At 47.1% G+C, this 16,307-nt stretch overlaps 1 long non-coding RNA gene and 2 other non-coding genes across 4 annotated transcripts; 2 read left to right on the plus strand and 1 right to left on the minus strand.

Annotated features, from left to right (window-relative positions):
- The first annotated feature begins 291 nt into the window (after positions 1 to 291).
- TRNAL-UAG (transfer RNA leucine (anticodon UAG)) lies at positions 292 to 371 on the plus strand. Its single transcript has one exon. It is a non-coding gene; the product is annotated as a tRNA-Leu (tRNA).
- A 4,223-nt stretch (positions 372 to 4,594) lies between these two features.
- LOC120976286 (uncharacterized) lies at positions 4,595 to 8,192 on the minus strand. 2 transcript variants are annotated; one of them, XR_012205799.1, is made up of 3 exons: positions 7,822 to 8,192; positions 6,258 to 6,315; positions 4,595 to 5,875 (listed from the first exon to the last, which is right to left on the minus strand). It is a non-coding gene; the product is annotated as an uncharacterized lncRNA (long non-coding RNA). The 2 variants fall into 2 exon arrangements; XR_006671303.2 differs by having other exon boundaries at positions 6,258 to 8,192.
- A 1,332-nt stretch (positions 8,193 to 9,524) lies between these two features.
- TRNAL-UAG (transfer RNA leucine (anticodon UAG)) lies at positions 9,525 to 9,610 on the plus strand. The gene has a single exon. It is a non-coding gene; the product is annotated as a tRNA-Leu (tRNA).
- The last annotated feature ends 6,697 nt before the right edge of the window (positions 9,611 to 16,307 follow it).

Consider the following 16,307-nt stretch of genomic DNA (forward strand, 5'->3'; position numbering starts at 1 on the left):
AAATCAAGTGTTGGAACACTTATTTTTGGGACGGAGGGAGTACTACACAATTTTCTTTCTTTCAAAATGACAGACTCTCTGCATTCATTAAGAAGAAAAAGGGGTTACTACACATACATGACCACTACTTTGAGAAGTTGCCTGTTAGCATATGAATCATGGATAGGCTGAAATATCTATATGCTGGGACTCTGGAAGCAAGACTGGTTTTTCACCCGGAAAAAGTGTATATGTAAGGTTTGGTTGTGGTTATCCACAATATATTGGCTAATACAGGCAACCAAGCATCAAGACAGTTTGGCCGAGTGGTCTAAGGCGCCAGATTTAGGCTCTGGTCCGAAAGGGCGTGGGTTCAAACCCCACAGCTGTCACATATTTTTTTGTTTTGTTTTATTTTCAAGGTTCTTTTTCTTCTTCTCCTCTTGTAAATCCATGAATCTTGTAAAATTGCACTAATCATTTCTAGATTAAATCATGGAAATTCTTCAAGCCATAACCTTCCTTTCTGCCCACTTCATTCACTTTCAACTGTTTCATATGAATTGCCTTTTTAGAAGGAAAAATATATTCTCGCAAAAAAGGAAATATATATTCCCAGAAATATTTCAGACCCATATTTCCATCCCATATGTCGGGGCTGTTTGGCACTCCCATTTCCAGCCCATATGTGTGACAGATCTGGGAAAGCTCGGACACGAACCATATAGAAATTGCCACCCAACCAGGGCTGTTTGGCACCTCCATTTCTAGCCCATATGTGGGATAGATTTGAGACTGCCCGGACACATCTATCACGTCGGACTAGCCCACCCCGACCCTACAAAACTCCACCCCAATCACCATCTTGGACCAAATCTTAGCTACTCCCATTGTCCGCTCCGCTTTCTATCTGCTCCGCCCTCGGTCATCTCCTTCCCTTTTTCAGCCATATCCGCCATGTCGAGCACCGGATCGGAGTCCGCCGGGCTTGGATCCAACCACAACGTCGACTGGAACTTTGCCGCCTGATCGAACGAGGAGGAGATAGCTCTCCATGTCGTGTTCCACTGGTCTCGGCTAGAGACCACAATGAGTACCCAAGAAGAACAAATGTTAGGATGTCGAAAGAAATCCCCTTGGTGGGAGCTAACATGGAACTGTATACAAAAGGAGCATGCTTCAAGCGCATGACTACTCTGTTTATGTAATGTACACAGACTCGAGATTTAGCGGTGTAGTGGTAATGTCATTTTCTTACATTAACCTCTTTTCTTGTCAGTGGTTTTCTTCGCATAATCTGTGCCTGAACTACCCGTGTAAACATATCAATGTAGTGTTTTTTTTACAAAAATATAATCTAGTGTGTTGATGATAGTTATCATTTTTATTTGATTGGTTGTCACTTGTACATTCAGAATCTGGACTTGTAGGATGGTACTAAGAAGTGAATGGAATGTAGTGAGAAGGTTTTGTTTTAGATCCTTCACTTGGGGTCAAATTTGCTTAGTTACGACTTACGCGTGCCTCCGTTTTGTGTTGTGTGTGAGATCCCTAGCGAACATTTTTTTGGTTGTCTGTGTGTGATCTCTAGAGACAATTTACTGGTTGTTTGTGTATGATCTAGACTTCTAGAGAACTTGATAGAAGCAAAATTATCTTCCATACCTTGCCAACTCAATAGAATATACATTCCACATCTACTACCTGTACTACCAACATGAAAAGCACAAGTTGCAGCCGATCTCGAGGGTCATAATTAGCCATTGAAACCGCCTAAATCAGACGAGTCACATTGCTCTAATGATGTTGCACATCACATCTATAGTTTCTAATCGGTCATCAATAATTTGGAAACCTCTCGTTGTCCATCAATCACATCAGTTTGTAGTTACTGAAAGACACTTTTGAAACCATGTTTGGACCAGACTAAGAAAGTGTCATGACTTCCCTACCTCAACTCTTCTAAGGTCCGAATTCCTAAATAAGTTAACAAAACATTTTCATCTCGCGCCTATAAAGCTAGCTAATTGTCTACCTTCGTCCCGCCTTTTGTTCTATACACAGGGCCTTCGGTAGTCACTAAGAGGTGACGTCTTTGGTGAGTAACGGGTCTCTTCATTGTTTTGAGTCACTAAGATGGGAAAAATTTGCCGACTGTATGGTACTGTGAAGATCGCTAGTCTAGGAGTAAGCAAAGGATGTGTTGGGCAATAGTTGAGATTATCAGATATCATGAGCATAAGGCATTGCTTGAGGAGTCTCAGTGGCCACAACTATGGTTAGTGGCTAAGCTACATGAAATCCTTCCTACAAGGTTGGGATTCAAGGGAGGGCACTGCAAGCACTGATACAACTCTTCCAGTCTTCCAAAGAGTGCAGAGACATTGTGGAAGTGGCACATCAACGTGGGCAAGACTATGTGTTGCTTTGAAAAACACGAAGGAGGACGACCTACATTCGAGATGTGGCGACGGCTGGGTGGCTAAGGAGAAATTGCAAAATTGTTCTCAAAGAAGAATGAGGCATGACTCAATGTACCAAAAAATGAGCTTGTTGGTATCAACGCGACACTTCCAGTACTAGTTAGTACTTTACATAAGTAAAGAGTATATGTTGTGTATCCCAACTTCATCCCGAAGAGAAGGTTAGTAGAGGATGAGAAGGATCATAACCTATGTCCTTAGACCAGAGTACATTGGGCTTATGGCCGTGGTGAGAGGATAGCCGTCACAACCATCCTTAGCTGGAGAATTTATTGGCTAATTAGAAGGCGTTAGCCAAGGAGATGAATATAATCACCTTTATAGAGTGATATGAAGATGAGGTGTTCTATATCAATAGGAAGAAGGGTCCATTAAGAGGTCGAGAAGCAGTGAAGGAGAAGTGGACAAGAGGTGAAATATGGTGCCCAAAGGAAAACAACTACCCAGAGGGGCTCAAAGAAAAAAAAAGGAAGAATATCATTAGTAGCTGACAGATGAGAGAAAGAAGAGATGTGAGTTCTTCAACTGTGCCAAGAAGGGTCACCTTGCTAGACACTATTGGAGTCCAAGAAGTGATCAAAAGGAAACATGGCTACTACATCAGATGCCACAATAGAGAAATGCCCAATTATTGAAGAGTGGGATGCCAAGGTGACAATATGCATGGAAGGTGGTGAAGTTTACTTTGTCAAATACCCGAGGGAGAGTGGGCATCAACCAACATGTGGCATTAGTCCAAAAGATACCAAATAAGAAGAAGAATGGGACACAAAACATGGCTTTCTTCATGGAGGTAAGCAACCAAGACCAACTCTTCTGTACCTAGATAAGATAGAGATGCTTGATAGCCACCATCTTCTTTTCGTTGCACTTGTGGGTTCAAAATTTGCACTTGAATCATGGTGCTAACAAGTGAATGGGAATGAGAAGGTTTTGTTTAGAGCATGCACCTGAAGCCGAACTTGCTCATGTATGCATGCGCCCATTTTTCTCGTTGTTTGTGTGAGATCTCCTAGAGAATTTGGTGGAATGAAGAGTCCCTTGTATTCGTTGCTAACGCCTCAAAGCCTAGAATATACTTGTCACATCTACTTCTACTACCAATATAAAAGACACAACTTGCAATGGATCTAGGGAGTCTTAACATCATGCTTTGATCGGTTCTGGGAAATTATTCAAGCCATAACCTTTTTATGCCCACTTTATTATTTCATTTCAACCATTTCATATTAGTTACTTTTATTTTTGAAGGAAAATCGCATTTCCAGTAATATTTTAGGACCACAAAATTACTCAAGAAAGGAGCGATGTTTAAGCGCCGCCATCACCGTATCTAACCACCCAAGGCCAGAATCTAGATTTTCACCCTAAAGAATCAGTCTAAGCATATCCAAGAAATGCCATCAACAAGGTAATGACGTAGAAACATCGCCATTGCCAGGTATAACAAACTCGGGTAAGACCTAGGCTTTCATCCCGGAGCTCTAAGACCTGATGCTCGAGTAGCACCACCAACAAAGTCAGTCATGTGTTGTCGCCACTACTTTTCCACAATCCTAGCAACTACATGTGATGCGACCGCCGCCGCTGCACAACCATAACACTAGCTACATCAGCCGTCATCCATAGTTTGCATAACACCGCCGAAGTCAACCGCTGAATCTGGAGAGAGGAACCCTCACGAAGACCTTTGAGAGGCCACCGCAATCTATGGCGGGGCCATCGCCTCGGGTCGAAGTGGTGACCACAATGACCAATACCGATGGCGAAGCCACTACAACAAGAACCCCCCTTCAGCAACGCATCGATGCGTTGTCGTATGTACATATATGTGTTGCTATGGTCTACACCAACGGATTACTATGCGTTGTCATTGGTGGCGTTGCTAATGTCTACAACAACATATACACATGCGTTGGTAAACGGCATGTAGATCGTTGTAAGGTAGCAACATATAGAGTTGAAGCCCAACAACACTTCAGATGCGTTGGTGACGACCCTGCACAATCATATGTTATATCGTTGCAACTACTATAGAGGCTTTGCTAAATATCATGATTGATTGATGATATTTTATATATTGCCATCCAGAATTTTTTGGTCAACATCAATACTGTATAGGAGCCACAATATAATAAACCTTCCTCATATATTAATTCGATTGTGTAGCGTTGCATAGAACATGATCCAAAGATTACAAGATGCGAAACTATCTAGTTTTATCATAATTCTCGACCTTGCAATCTACTACAATGTTTGAAACATTGATCGTGAAAATGACATTCTAATTATCTAATAGTCCTTGCAATCAACATCTGAGCCATGCATCATCCATTTATCTTGGCAATCTACAGAAACGAAAAATGACATGAGTAACTTACGGTAGAGAAAATCAGGTTAATAGAGCAACAAAATGTAGAGGGGCACCATACAGAAGTTGAATGCCATGACATTAGCAGCTTTGTACGCAGAAAAGGAGAGTAACAGCCAACATCGGACAAATACTTTTGATCATTGCTTTCTTATGAACAAATCTGTTGTGTGTTAATTGAGTTAAACCTTGAAATGAACATACTATGTAAGAAATGAGGTACCTCCTTTGAAGAAAAACATGTGCTGACATATCACAGATCCTTCGTTTTCAAAGAAAGATCTGCAGCTTTCCAGAAAATACAAATAGATGCAAGGTTTCCACAATTCAAAAATACTTTATGTTCAAAGAAAATAATTCACACCAGGCTAGATTTGGATGTACCTAAATTAGGTAGTGTGATAAATGCTCGCAAATGTGATTTAAGAAGACTCTGATATAGATATAGATGTGGGGCTAATTATAATAATCTAAAGGCAAGAACGTTTTCAACATGAGTTTATTAAACAACATTGCAGATTATGCAACTTATAACCATGTACTAAATAAATTTGGCATCTTGCGTCAGCTCCAAATTAAATGATAAGTATTTTCAAATTATGGAAAATATAATGTAGAGACCTCTGGAAAATACAAAATTATGTATAGTCACGCGTTAGAATTTCCTATGAATGAATTTTCAGAACCTGCAGAAGCAACAACACGAAAAACAATGAACTATAAGGAACATAAGGGGAGAGGGGGGGGGGGGGTGGAAGGACAACTATCCAATCCACTTGTGCTCGTCATCACACCTACCTAGGCCCTTGAAGGAATGCATGATCTAATTAGTACAGACAAGAGCATGCTCTGATTAGTAAACGAGAAGACATCACAGAATAATTAATTGGCAGTTGGGAATGATATACATACCAGACTGAGCTGCCATGTGATCTGGTTTCGATTTGATCTTGTAGCGCCACCCTGAACAGATATGGGGACATGTACCACAAGCGGAGATTCAGATGTGCTGAGCCCCAGCCGTGAGCCATGGCCTCGACCCCTGAAAGGGCACAGGTTTGTTTGGGCTTCTCTAGGAAAAAAATAGGGAGTTCTGTTTCTAGAAACGGTGGAATTCAGGATGTTTACAGAAAAATAAAAAGAAATTGATTCGCTACTTACAATAACAAGACGTGGGGGTGAGTTAAGAAAAAAAAAGACGTGGGAAGAGAGGTTCAGCAATGCATCTTATTTAGGTGCGATTCATGCAAACACATGTTAGAATATTCGTGCGAGTGTCATCTTAATATTCTACTGATTCTGCAATGATTTATCTTGGATAATGCAAGAACTGCTCCCAAACTAAGATTATAGTGTATATAATTGTACATACTATGGAGCCAAATGAAATATATTAAATTCAGGATTATGGTGTATCAGTTTACCTGCTAAGAGACAGAACGACCACACGCATGTTGGCTGAAGCAAGGTCAATTTCAGAACCTGTAAGGGAAGCTGAGATTAGGGATGGATGCATGTGATACTTATTCCTATAGTATTACAGAACTGTGACAAAGAAATAGGTAAGGACTCATCTGTGCACATAGCAGCAAGAAAATTTAAACATATATAATGCACCACAACTGGATATACTAAGTAATAGATATGCTAAGTTTGGCATGAGATCCTCGGTTGGGCTCGCGCGGCGGTCAACCACCCCGACCCCAACACGCCCTTCCAGACTTGGTAAAGCTCTTCCCACGACCATGCGCCGGCCTCCATGTGCACGGTGGCTCTGGAAGCACCGCAACGCATGCATCTTCGACGGAGCCGGACCATCGCTCACCCTCATCTCCGATACCATCAAGGAAGAGGCGCGCCTATGGGCCAAGGCTGGCGCCAACGGGATACAAAACATCATCCCCGGCGCGTAGTTCCCAGTTTTTTGTTTTGGGGCTGAGCAAATTAACCCCCTTGTTCTAGTCTGCTCCTACGTTTGTACACCATGCCTAGCGTGTATATGGCCTTGTAAGCGTTGCAACCTCATGCTTGTACTCTCCTTCTATCAATGAAAAGATACGCAACTTGCGTATTCATGAAAGAAAAAAGATATGCTAAGTGCGTTTCGAAAAGGAAAATGATTTTCAGCAAAGTTTACATAGTTAACATAATCTGATTTTTGCATTTTGAACAAGTTACATAGTTTTCATTAGAATTTGTACACAGTGGTATAACTTGTCAGAATGCTCCTGGGACAGGTTGCAGTCCAAATTTATGACTCAGTCTTTTTATACTCAAGTAGCCTCAATATTTGCTAGGTCCTGTTACATTTCTGCCCATTCTTTTCTAGAAAATATTGTTCGCTGGCTGACTTATCCGAACTGCATTGACAATCCTTTCTTCCTAATTGCTTTTGCCAGTTGACATCGAATCTATAGTTGATTCAGTTGTAATTAGTTCTCTAAAAAACACACATAAAAAGGTTTCAGTAATCCACGTTAAACTGTTTAGTCTTTATCAATTTTATTTATCACTAATCAGGGTAGGAATATGTGACAACTATGGCATGGTGTACACACTTTTAAAAGAAATCCTCGGTTGTTAATGTACCATATTGTTCTCTTGTAATACTGAACTGATATACAGTGTTGTTGTTTTTTGCTCTAAACTTCTTTCTCTATGTATAATGCAAGCCCGAAACTTAAATGAACTGAATATTTGGACCTCCAGCAAGATCACTGACCGTGATGGGTTCTTATCCAGCTGTGATGTACAATACGACGATGGCTAACACTAGGCAGTTGTATTTGAGTGTGCAATAGAGAACTCAAGACTGTGGGGCGGCGTGGATGCAGGTACAAGCGAGCGCAGGTAGTAGTGCATCAGGCAAATGATAAGATAGTTTAGATCACAGTCGTGATTGCCAATAAAGAATCCACCATGGCATGATGGCCATGTCCTCACAAAGCACCAGAGAGAGTACGGGTACAGGAGAGTGCCTTACTAAACCTTCAATGTCGGAGGTGAGGTAGCCGAGGCAGAGCAACACCGCCGAGACCAAGCCAGAAACCGGAGGAGGCGCGGCAGCCGCGCCGGCGACCCGCGGCGAACAGTAGGGTTGCGGAGGACGTCGCGGCGGCACGGGGGCGGTGGAGAGCGCCGAGGGACAGACGGGCTGGTGAGAAACTTCGCGGGAGAGCACCGGAGCTTACCGGAATCGGTGGTGCCGAGGCAGCGGCGTGGTCATGGAGCCCGGCTGAGAGGTGAATTGGGGATGAGAGAGAGAGAGAGAGAGATTGGGGATAGAAAAATCTGGGAGGAGGTGGGTACGCGGGGAGGTTAGCTGCTTTCTAGGGAACGAGGAGGAGGTTAGCGCTAAGCTGGCGAGGTGGGCGTGGGAGGTGAAAACAAACAACACATCTTATTATATCGTTGATAGATATGCGTTTGTATAGGGTGGTTTTTGTTGTAGTGCGCCGACCACCACCTCATCGGTGTGAGCCCTTCCTTGGCTGGTTGACCCAGGGGCCGACATTGCTGAAACTGGAGCACGAAAGGTAGATCGCCACCGCCTCCGCGCAGCCACCGCTAAATCAGGAGCACTTAGCCGCCTGTTCGGCTCCATGCCTCCCGACCGGAGCACTGTGCCCGCCTCGAGTACGCCCACCGTCGCGCCTCAACCACACAACGCCATGGCCCGGCTGCCTCACATCCGCTCCACCATCGGAAGCCCGCGGTTGCGCTGCCGCGCGCCATAACGGGACCCACCCCGTGAGAGGACGAGCAGCCTCGGCGGCGCCCTCCGGCGACGGCAAGGGAGAAGAGGGAATGTGATGCGGCCGGGCTTTGTGGCGCTAGGAGTCGCCCTTGTCGCTCGCAGTAGCGGCAAAGGGCGATCTGTTCTTCCTCTTACGTGACATGCCTCACGTAGGGCTTACTCCATTCCGACCCCAAATTTGGGCCCAAGCACTAGGCACAAGTGACGGAGCGGAGGGGTAGGTGCAGGGGGAGCCATGGCACCCCAAGTTTGAAATTTTTGCAAATATAACCTTCTAATTTCCTTGAAAATTGCATGTATACCCTTAAAATGTGTGTTTGGCCCCCTCTAAAGTTTGGTAATTTGAATTTGTGCCCGTCCCTTGTGGCCGTGGGAGTGAGATCACGACGGCAAGGTCGGAGCGTCGTGGGGGGACGGCAGCAGAGGGCGCCATCTCACTCAGCAGAGATCGACAGCAGGACACATCAGGCAGCTAGCATCTAGGAGAATGCACCAGGCAGGAGGACGAGAATGAATTCAACGTCAGCACATCTTCAGGTGTTAACCGCAGAGAGGCCCATCAGTGTACTACAGTAGATTATACTTCAAATCGTAACTACGTACTCCATCCGTCCTGAAATACTTGTCATCAAAATGGACAAAAAAAATGTATCTAGAACTACAATATGTCTAGATACATTTCCTTTTATCCATTTTGATGACAAGTATTTACGGACGGAGGGAGTATCAAAACAGCCCAAGTCAAATGACTCACGTTTCTCTGATGACTCAGTTATCAATTTACTTGGAGACCGATCGTTATCCATCAGTCGCATTACCCTCTAGTACTAGCTCTCATCGTTTAATTTGGAAAGCTGTGTGGTGCGCTAAAATGATAAACAGAGTACTAATCGTGCTAAGGATATAAACGAGAACGTGTAAATTTAGGAACAAAGACAGTTTGGCCGAGTGGTCTAAGGCGCCAGATTTAGGCTCTGGTCCGAAAGGGCGTGGGCGTGGGTTCAAACCCCACAGCTGTCACATATTTTTTTCCCGTTTTTCTCTTTTGATTTTAGGTATTTTTAAAAAATTTCGTCATTTTTCAAGTCCATGGATGGAGGCATGGAGCAGTAGTTTGTAAAACTGCACTGAATCATGCTTAGATCGGCTCATGGAAATTCTTCAAGACATCCTTTATTTCTAAGTTTATCAGTACTAATTAAATAAGAAAAAAACCAAACTAGTGAATTTGAATTGAAGTAATTATATTAGAACTGATTAATAGTTGTCATTTTCCCATTGTTTTTATTTTAACGTCCTCCCATAAAATAGCGTTCTGTTTTTCATCTGTGCCTACTAATAAAGGGAAGTATGAGTTTCAAAAAATTAAAGGAAGGCACTTACTTATCTCCAAATTTTTGGTCCGTTCACTGTTCTCACGTATCTACTCCATCTGAGTTAGTACTCTCCCGTGCTTTCACTCCCTCTTCGCTCTGATTGTTTTTTTTTTGACTGGGTCTTCACTCTGATTGTTGTCGTCCTTCATCCTAGTTCTCGCCTCTGTTCGCCGTATGCTGCCACATGGGGCAAATTTGACAAATTTGACATCTGGACGAAATTAAATCACAGAATGAACTGCCCGTGAAACTATTTCACGCGGTTGACCTTTTTGTGTGACGCCCGACACGAATGCGCCACACTATACTGTACAACGCCTCACAGATAGGCGCTACACGCCTGGCCAGCGTCACACCCGTGTGATCTGAAAATTACTAAGTCATTGTGCAGAGCCTAAGAGGTAGGCGGTGCACTGTATAGTGTGGCGCCTAGCTCTCAGGCGCTGCACTAGTGGTTGCACTACAAAATGAAGCAACCACTAGTGCAACGCCTAGAAGCTAGGCGCTACACTGTATAGTGTAACGCCTAGCTCTCAGGCGCTGCACATTGACTTAGTAATTTTCGGATCACACGGATGCGACGCTGGCCAGGCGTGTAGCGCCTATCTGTGAGGCGTTGCACAGTGTAGTGTGGCGCCTTCGTGTCGGGCGTCACACAAAAAGGTCAGCAGCGTGAAATAGTTTCACGAGCAGTTCATTCCGTGATTTGATTTCGTCCATAGATCAAATTTATCAATTTTGCCCCACATGGGCCCGATCGAGATGCTCGAAGTTCCGCCGGAGGCGAAGGCTGAGGATCTAGAGATGGGGGCCACCCGCAAGATCAACTCAGCACACACAGCGCGCGCCGCCGCAAACAGAGGAGCAGAGAGCTAGCACACGCGGCGACCCATCGGGTGCCACTGCCGATGCACTCTCCGACCTGGCAGGAGTAGCTGCAGATGTCGTACTACTATGCCATCAGTCAAGCAGCTCGGTCAGCAGTAGTCCCCGACCACCTCCGCCCCGCTCGTGCCATGGAGCGTAGACCTCAACACGCCCATCCAGAGTTAGGGAGCCGTCGTTACTATGGCCGGGAAGTCAACAGATGTTGCTTGCCAGGAGAGACCGAAATGATGATTTGAAGACTTCATTTTGGGACTCCGCTTGGCTCTTTGGACGCAAGCTCAAAGACATTGCTTCCCTCATTTACGAGGCTTCCTTCCGGAAGTATTGGAAGGTATAGGAGGCCCTCAAGGACAACGCGTGGATCCTCAAAATCAGACCGCCCGCATCGGTTTTCATCGAGCATGTTGCACAATTCTTCACCCTTTGGATGCTACTGCATGAGGTATACCTGTATGAGCTAGCTGAGGATGACATCCTATGAAAGCACACGGAATCTGGGCACTACTCCGCGGCCTCCGCTTACAGGGCACAGTTTTTGGGTTTGGTCCTCTCCCCCATGGACCAAATGGTTTGGAAGGCTTGGGCCCCGTCCAAAGTCAAGTTCTTTGCTTGGCTCGCGCTTCAGGATAGGCTCTGGCATGCGGACAGATTGGAGAAGCGAGGATGGCCTAACTGTGGCCCTTGCCCCTTGTGCCGACGGGTGCAGGAATGTGGCCCTCATCTTTTCTTCAGATGCCGCTTCACTCTCAGGCTTTGGAATCTGGTTATTCAGAAATTTCACATCCACGACATGGACACGTCTGCATGGCACATGTTTGATTCCGTTTAGGCCTGGTGGGCGAGCACGTGCACCGCCGCCACCACCGACAGAAAAGCAAAAGCATCGATTACCATGCTAGTGTCATGGTTCATCTGGAACGAGCGCAACGCAAGAGTGTTCAGGCAAAAGAGCACGCCTCCGCAAATCTTGCTCAACATCATTGTCGACGAGGCGAACCTTTGGATCAAAGCCGGGGCAAAGACTGTCGTTATGTGACATGCCACAATTCGATCTTTTGTGCTTGTTATCAGTTTGACTAGGTTTGTATTAGTTCACATGCCATAATTTGATCTTGTGCTTGTTATCGGTTTGACTAAGTTTGTATTAGTTCATATGTACATGTTGTGTGCACAACTTGCAATTTGAATGAACAATGAATTATGTATTTCACGACAAGCAACAATTTGAATGAACAATCAATTATGTAGTTCATATGTACATGTTTGTCTAATTTTATGTTAATTTAGACTTGCGTTGCACGTGCTACCATGATTGAAGATGAATAGATTGGAAGCTTTTTCTAAAAAAAAAAGAGGGCAGAAGATAGAGGGGCTTTGCTGTGACGGAGGTACGGCAGCCGAGGAGCGGGCAAGGAAGACGCAGTGTGGATAAGGATGCGGAGGCGGTTGCATGCAGGGCTCACATGTAGACGCGTGGGAGCGACCGATCGCGCGCGCCATCGGCCGCCCGTTCCGAGTCGTTTTCCAGTAGATGAGATTGACGCGTCATCGCGTCCGGATCGTATCTCGCAGCAGCATCATATATACCTGAGGGAGCACGTCCCATGGGCACAGAAAAAAGGCGCTTCCCGACCTCTCGCGTGAGAAACGAACGTGCGCAGCGGTGCTGCTGCACGGGTCGCCGGCGGTGCGGCGAGGGCTTGCTGCGAGCGGGAGAACAGGAGGCTGCTGCGACCTTGGTTCAACGAGCGGACTTGCGATGCGGCTCGCCGGCGGCGGATGCTGGCTGCTGCAAGCCGGACGGCGAGTGCGGCGAGAGGGAATCCGCGTCGCGCGAGCGGCTGTTGGTGCGTGCCAACGGCGAGGATGCTGCGTTCGCGCCGCGGCCGGTGCTTCCACGGAGAGGGGAGACAAACATGATCCGTCAGACGACGGTGTACGGGCGTCGCATCCGACTGGCAGCCCTTGGGCGCCTCCCGCCAGGACAGGCTTCCGTCCCAAGTCCGAGCACACCGACGGCCACCTCCGTTATCGACGGCCAGCCGCCGCGTGCTCCCGTTGGGTCCAAGCCCAACCGCCGCGGCCTTTACACGCCCAGGACCAGGTGCGGCGAGGACTGTTGTTCCCGAGCCGTTGCACGCGACGGCCGATACGACCGCCTCAACTACGATCAAAACGTGTCCTGGACGAGCATCGAAGAAGGCTACATCCCCCTAGCCAACCGCCGATACTACAACCAAAACGTGGCCGCGAGGGACGGCGGCCAAGGAGCCTACGTCCGCCGCCGCCAAAACCACGACGTAGCATACGCTGCTGGGTTGGATAGTGATTGCAGCCGCGTCCAAGCACTGAGTCGCCAATACCATCACATATGTCCGACTGGGTGGGATGATGACGATGGTTATCGCGTCCGCATATCCGATCGATCCACAATACTACAACAAAATTCTGGCCGAGCGGGATGGCAACGGCAGGCGCGTCCGCATGCCCGAAAACCAATATCATGACAAATATGCGACTACATAGGATGATGATGGCAGTCGTATCCGTGTATCCAAAAGCGATATTTTCAAAAGCATTTTCGAGCGCTGATTTTGTTGTTTTTGCCACGACTTCCATGGATGTTCTTTCTTCATGAAATTTTGCAAGCATCCAGAAAATTTGTCAATGTTTGCTACAACTTTTTTTTTTTTTTTTTACAATTTTTACAATCGTTTCTGTTCACCCAAAGCTCATTTGAGCTCGAGCTGAGAAACATCATGTTTCGTGGGTTGTCTTCTACTCCCTCTGTCCCATAATATAAGAACGTTTTTGATACTAGTGTAGTGTTAAAAACGTTCTTATATTTTGGGACAGAGGAGTACTTACCAAACAAGATCAATAACATTTTTATCTAATTAGTTATATGTTGTGGGAGTCTCTTTATTTATACCTGAGCTATCAACTTGGCGATGTGCTTACTTTGACTTGGATACTGGGAAGTCTACATAATTCAGTATACGTATCGTACAGAAAAAAGAAGAGGAATAAGACATATCCATCCATGATTGAATTAACGGCCTTCATAGTGCTTACCAAGGGCAAGGGCAAGGCCACTGTGAGGAGATGATCTGCAATTTTGCATCTGTACTACCATGAACAACAAAAGGCTTGATTAACTGAGACATGGGAGAGGGGATTGAAACCGGCAGGTGGCTGGCGATGGCGAGGACTACAGCTGCGTCCTGCTGGGTAGTATTCGCGGTAGCAGCACGCGATGGGGGACGCTGTGGAGACGACGGAAATAGGCTGCTTTAAGGGAAAACCAACTGCATCCGTTACTCAAGCCGAAGATAATAAGGGCCGTAAATTGAGTGGTGCCAGGCCGTTTCATGTGGATTTATGGCACGGGGGTGGAAGAGATTGCGACATAAAAGCGAGGAATGCGAACGAATTTGCTGGAGTTAATGCTCATCTGTGGATCACTGGCAGGGGGGTCGTTGGGCGTGGCGGCGTAAGCAGGTCACCTGCGGTGGCTGGCCGGGAGAAGCATGAGACCGAGCCGGAGGCTTAGGAGCGATCGAGCTGGCCGGAGGCTTAGAAGTTTGTAAATCATTTGTAGATATAATAAAACTATATTTATTTTATATATCGTGACGCAAGTATTTCATGAATGAAGAGCTAGTACAACACTAGTGCCAAACATTGCAGAAATCACTTGGCCGCATGGCGAATCGGGAAAAGAATGCACTTGACCTTGATCTTGCGCCCAATAAAATGGCAATCATCAATAGAAACTATGACCAGAAAAGCATATAAACAAAATTATTCAAAGCTAGTATTAAGTAGAAACGGAATTCGGTCAAAGGTGGTTCCGCATTAGACGGTTTATAATCACATAAACTTTGTGGAAGGAAATTACAAACACTAGAAGAACGCCCGTGCGTTGCAACGGGGCCACATTAAGTTTAAAAGTTCAATATCAATTATGTTAATATTACATTTAATATTCTCATACATATTAAGTGACATTGACAACCTTTTTTTACCATCAAATTCTCACACACACCCTCTCCCTCCCTCTTCGTCACTCTCTCTCCCCCTCTCCCTCACTCGGAAGATGGGACGAAAATAAACCCGGAACGGAGACTACCAACTGAGACATTAGGAGTAGAGATCATTTAGTTGATAAGAATAAATAGAAAACGGTGTTAAAAAGGAGAAACAGATTAGAATACATTGAAAAACCAAAAGGGCGATGTAAAAGGGGATTCACCCTGCCCCTCGGGCCTTGCCACCGAACCGGCTCAGCGGTCCAGTCCCCGCGCGGTCGTCTTCTCCTGTTCCTCGAGCCGCGTCGCTACAGAGCCGGGCTCCCGCCCGACCACCTCGCTGGCATCGAAGGGGAATGGATAAGGATGACGCCCTTCCTTCCCTGCCCCCATGGCCTCACTCCTCCTCGACGCCCCCTCCCAAATCCACTTCTCCTCCTCGCTCGCTCGATCCCGACGATCTGGACGAAGTCAGACGCCACGGCCACCATGACCGACCCCGTCCACATGGCCACTGCCCTCCCTGCGGGCTAGGAGCTTGTCGAGGAGATCCGAACGCCTTCGCTACTTCGTCTGCGCCAACGAGATCAAGTCCAGCACCCCCGCATCGACGTCACTGCCGTCTTCCTCAACCTTGGGCCACCGCGACATTGCCGTTCGATCCGCGCCGCCCCGAGCTCCCATGTCTTCCCCTAGGGCGCCATTGACACCGCCATGATCTCCTCTTGCCTTTCCCCTGTTTCCCCTCTCGTTTGCTCTCGTTAGGTATTTCGCCGTGGCCGAGAACCGCCATCCGCCATGGCCATTGCAGGGGTAGCCACCGAGCTCCTCGGATTGACCCCGTGGCACATGCCCGCTCCTATGCACGCCCATGCCCGAGCCTGCCGCTCTTCTTCCACGCCCGCGGGGCCACTCCCGCTCCATGCCCACGCCCGTGCTACACCGCGTCGGTCGCGCCCGCCGCTGCCGCCGCGCTCGCCGCAGCCACCGCACCACTGTACCCCGCGCGACACACACCCTGGTTGCGTGCCACACTCTCGCTGACTGCGCTCGCCCCGTCGGCTGCCGCCTATCCCTTCGCTCGCCCCGTTGTCGCGCCCCTGCCTCGCGCCGCCTCCAGTCGTGGCCATCTTCTGCCCATCGCCCCCTCAGCCACGCCGGCCGCATCTTTGCCCTCCACCGTCGGCTGCTCGCCTCGCCTGCTCGCCTCGCCTGCTCGCCTCGCCTGCTGCGTGTTGCTTTTTGCTGCTATATATGCGCTGCTCTACCGCTGGTACGCTGTTGCGCCATGCCCTCGACACCGCCGTTGACAAATGTGGCGGAGGGATTGCTAATGGAGTACGAGAAGGAGGTGGCGGAGCAGGTGGAGAGGCAGGAGGTCTGGGGCGGTGTCACCTGGCTGTGGTGGAGGTGTTTGTGCGA

Source organism: Aegilops tauschii, chromosome 3 (assembly GCF_002575655.3).
Source record: "Aegilops tauschii subsp. strangulata cultivar AL8/78 chromosome 3, Aet v6.0, whole genome shotgun sequence".
Taxonomy (NCBI): Eukaryota; Viridiplantae; Streptophyta; class Magnoliopsida; order Poales; family Poaceae; genus Aegilops; species Aegilops tauschii.